This window comes from Pygoscelis adeliae, unplaced genomic scaffold (assembly GCF_000699105.1).
Source record: "Pygoscelis adeliae isolate BGI_AS28 unplaced genomic scaffold, ASM69910v1 Scaffold114, whole genome shotgun sequence".
In the NCBI taxonomy this organism is placed as follows: domain Eukaryota; kingdom Metazoa; phylum Chordata; class Aves; order Sphenisciformes; family Spheniscidae; genus Pygoscelis; species Pygoscelis adeliae.
Window position 1 is genome coordinate 4,107,906 of NW_008824587.1, and position 4,708 is coordinate 4,112,613.

Sequence of the window (4,708 nt, forward strand, 5' to 3'; positions counted from 1 at the left end):
CTGAGTCTGCCTTTATCATTAAATTATTTTGAAGGGATTGGGTAGTTGAGGGGGGGCAGGGGTGATTTTTTTTTTGTTTGCATATTAGTCTGATCTTGGATTTGCCAAGGACAGATCTGTTTTGGCAGGCAATGGCCTGGCAGTGATGCATCTCACATGCTGTCTGGGTTTAAAAAAAGGGGGGGGGAAATGGGAGAAAAGAAAGAAGAAAGAAAACTACACCAAAGTTTTGACTGGAAACTCTGCCGTTCTGGACAAGAGTGACTGCTGAGAAGTTGAACTGTTCCACTTAGTGTGGATCAGCTAAATAGCAGCCAAAGCTTTTTTCTGCCCTTTTCAGTTATTCATATCACTCCCACCATAACAGCCTTGAGGAGCTGCATTTTTTGTCTGTGTAAACCCAGAAGACAGTGTGTCTATTGACCCTCTTGCTGTTTCTGGAATGTGTCTTACAAAATTGTTCTCAGCAAAATATCCTTCATTCTTTTCTGTATTGGAGACCGAAATGGCAGAAAGTGTACTTGTTTTTTAAAAATTTCTCCTATACTTAATCACCAGTTGCCTTTCATATCGAACCAGATTTTGGGGGGAAGAAGGTGTATGCAAGTAATACTATACAAGGATTTATTTTCTGAATTCTTTAAGAGGCGGCATGTAATGCGTAGCAGCTTACTAACATTTTCTCACACCTTCAGGATCGACAGTGCCCATCGTAAAGATGTCCATATCCCCTTTCTCTGTTAATTTTTCTTTTCCTGACTGCTGGTCAAAGGCATAAAGTACTAGGATTGGTTTCAGATCAGTATATAAAGCTTTACTAGTACTGCATTTTTGCACGGACTGTGGAGAACTTTCCTTGTCTGTAATTCTTTTGTCTCATTCTGATATGCGGTGATTACTTAAGTTGCATCACATTGCCACACTGCAGGATTTTTCAAGCAGGTGATGAGTAGGTTCAGACTCTCCCTAACATGGGTTACTTCAGAGTAAAACTGTTGCAGGGTTAACATTCTTCTAATTTCTTATTTTAAAGGGGAAGGTACTTCAGTCATGAAAGACTTAAAGGCATCAATGTCCCACCCTGGCATCTGTCACTTAGCTCGAACCTGCCATCTCTGGACTCCTGGTGGAGTCATTTAAACATCTGGAACTAACTTTTGATGCAGCTTGAAAGTCTGGTTTTTGGAACTCAGTGGTTAGGTAGAAAATCTGGAGGAAATGTGGTTAAAATAACCTTGAGAGAATAAAGTTTGGTTTTTTCCTGCTACCTTGTAGAAGAGATGGAAGCCATAGTGCGTGCTGCCAGTTCATAGGGCTCTTAAGTTTAGTGTTGTTTTTCACATAAGGTAAGTGCTGTTGGGGCCTGATTTTTTTTTTTTTAATTTTTTTTTTAAGTGCTGAAGACAGCCATAGTTCTACCGATTTTTAAAAATCAACACCTTGAGAGTTATTACTGCCCTGCAGTTACCTACTGCTCTGCATTCTCCCCCATCAACTAGCAAGGCTGTCTAAAGGAAGGGAAAAAGATTGGTTTTGATTATGTTTAATGGCAATTCTGTATAGGTTCTGTGAGAGAAGAGGTCATACATAATAAGCCTTACCTGCTGCTAGTGTGCTTTTAACTAGTTCAGTATATCAGAGCTACACTTCCTTTACCTAGAGTTTTCTTTCAGAGTTAGTTATAGAAAACACTCCTCTGGTGTGATTGTGTTTAAATCTGATGGCCACGGCAGTGGAAACCTGAAGTTCACCTAGATGCTTGTTGCAAGGTTAATGGTGCTGCAGATACTGGGCTGTCGTTCATTCTTGGGAGTGCTTTTCTTGATGAGACGTGCATCGGCATATGTGCCTTTTGGTTTTGTTGCTGGCACGCGAGTTCAGAGAAGAACTGCCTTAACAAAAACAGACTATGGAGAGGAGGCAATATGTATATACACTGTGAAGTTTATTTGGGGACAAAAAGATGTTACAAAGGTATGTTCGGGGGCGGGGGGGGTGGGGTGTGAAAAATCTGTGTATCTTTTGCAAACATGGCCAGAAGCACAGATCTGAAAGCAAACTGCTTTTCTTCTCCCCACAAATCCCTCAAACGTATGTACCCTTTCCTGCTTTTTCATGGTGCCGAAAGGTGACCTCATTCTTTCTTTCTTTCAAGAGGAGAGGGGATTTTTTGTTGCATTACAAGTACCTAGCCTTGATATCTCTTAGAACTGAGTAATCTGGCAGTCTGTACATCTGGATCGTGGTTTCACATGTGGTGCTGGAAATGTGAGCTCTTGCTCAAGTCATGCCTGCCCAGTTAAAGGACAACAGAGTATGTTGGCTGAAAGCTGCATCGTAGTATCATCTTCTTATATCTGAAGTCATGGTCTGTTTTTTCAGAGACTAATTATTCCAAAGCCTTTCCTCCTGAAAATACTGTTCAGAGCAAATATTTTAACGTTAACTCAAAAGAAGCTCAAAAAAATACCTTCTCTGAAGCTGTTTGCATGCACAAGTGAGCAGTAAAGAAGGAAAAAATTTAGTTTCTGTAAAGCGCAACTATAAATTACTCCTGAAATAGCTCCTGTGACTCTGTGCAGCTCCAGGCCACTGCATCCATTACTCTGAATGTGCAACTTAACGTCATCAGCTCATTTTTATCGTTCTGTGCTTCAGCAGAGTGCAGGAACCTAGCTATAAAATATAATTCTGTTGATACTAGGAGTGATGATGTTAGAGTAAGTGACATACTCAAATGAAGTAATAAAAAAAAAATCTAGACTTTTTTTTATATTTTTATTTTAAGATCCAAATACCTCATTGGAAAAATATTTAAACTGTTTGAAGCTTGCCAAATGCATTAAATGGCCAGGAGAAACAAAACATCAGTGGGGCTCTCATACAAAAATCTTGCTTTTGGAATGTACCCAATTTTACTTACTCATCTGCTGCCCCCCCTTATTTGGGGACAGTTAAGATAGTTTTGGAAACGGAGTGTCTACTCCTGTATACATTTAGCTCAGAGTTACTTTGCTCATATCTGACCAATGAGCTCGCTCATGAAAATGAACTCTAATGGCTTAATGTTTGCTGGATCTGCCTGGAAATGTGTAATAATGGATTTCTTGTTTTTCTGCTTCAACAATAGAGTCAAGGGACAAATTCCTGAGTTGCACTATTTAAAAAAAATAAATAGAAGAGACAGCTGTATGAGTGGGACTGGGGCTGTTGTAGAAGTCAGCTCAAACAATGGGTTGCTCTTAGGTAGATGAAGAGAATGGGCCTCACAAATGGATATTGATCTGTAGCAGCTGGGACTTGAGGAAGGGGTTGGGAGACAAGCGTACATTACTCTTACAGCTGTCTGCCTTTCCATGGCTGACTTTGTTTTGCTGGTAAATTTGTGTTTGTAGTACAAGGCTATATTGTTTTCCACTCATATTTAATGTAGCTATACATGAGTGTGTGGATGATAAAGTTTAATAAGCTATATAGCACTTGGGCAAAAAAAATATTGATCTGGCTTCTTGGAATTTCACTGTAGCAGGTAAATTTTCTGAAGTTATGTATGCATCCTTCACAGGAGTTAGTGGACAGTTAAAACTCCTGGGGAACAAGCAAAGTTGAAAGTCTGTCTTTTTTTTTTTTTTTAATGGGATTTATTTATTTGGTTATAGTTGCTGTCTTTTCCGTTTGATGCTACTGTTTCATCTCCTATTATGCACCCAGTGCCCAGCATTTTCTCATTGCACTTGAATTATTTTTGTAGAACGAATGTGAAGGGGATCTAGGAAATTCCTACAATTGACTGCGCTTGCAAAAGAAATAGCTGAATTGAGGTGAAATAAATTATTAGGTGAGATGTGCGAGCTGGACAAATGGGAGGGAAGCCTCTTTCTTTGCAAATTGAGATTTGAAACCTTCTGGCAGAATTTGTTACCTTCCAGTTCTGATTACTAAAATGTTCCATGATTTGGTATTTCATGGATTTATTGTCAGGAAACTATTGTCTGCTTGGAACAGTTCAAAGAATAACCCCGTTCTGAACTGTTTTTAATGGGAGCCCACTTAAAATATGCTAAAACTATTTGTTGTGTTGTTTTCCCTGAAACATCCCAAAGTGCTCGGAATAGTTTTTAAAGCAGTCTTTCTCTATCTTTTCCTAGAGGGGTTATTCTGAAATTGAGGGAGTGATTGGAACGTAATACTTTCTGGACGCTTGCAGCACTGTTCAAGGCTAGGTTGGCAACGGAGGGTGAGGAGGCTCCATGAGTGCCTGAAAAATGAGCGCAAACTCAGGATAGTTTAGATTTACAAAGCCAAGTCCTGGGCTCATGCCGATCAATGGCAAAGCTCTCACTGGAGCAAGCATTTGGTCCACAGCTGTGGCGCAGGCTCTGCTGGGGCGGGTGGGAGTGGGCAAGGCGGAGCGGGGCTGTGTGGGAGCAGGGTGAGCAGCAGAGCTCCGGCTGGGTGAACGCAAACCGGGAGAGAGGGGAGCTTCAACAAGCGGACGCAGGGCATGGGGCGAAGGCATATGGATGTGGGGAGCTGGGTAGGAAGGGAAGAGAAGGAAGAGCTACTGTATGAAGGCCAACAGCAAGGAAGGAAAAGGCAACTAAAATAAACAGATGGCATAGACAGTAAGGGAATAATGGTGGGCAGTGAAACAGATAACAGAAGGCCTTGGGAAGCGGAATTGCAAGGGGAGGAATCGGAAAATATA

The 4,708-nt window shown here is 41.0% G+C and overlaps 1 protein-coding gene across 4 annotated transcripts in view; it reads left to right on the plus strand.

Moving 5' to 3' along the window:
* FNBP1 (formin binding protein 1) overlaps nt 1–4,708 on the plus strand; it is a 94,602-nt gene that overhangs the window by 52,289 nt on the left and 37,605 nt on the right. The window lies entirely within an intron of this gene.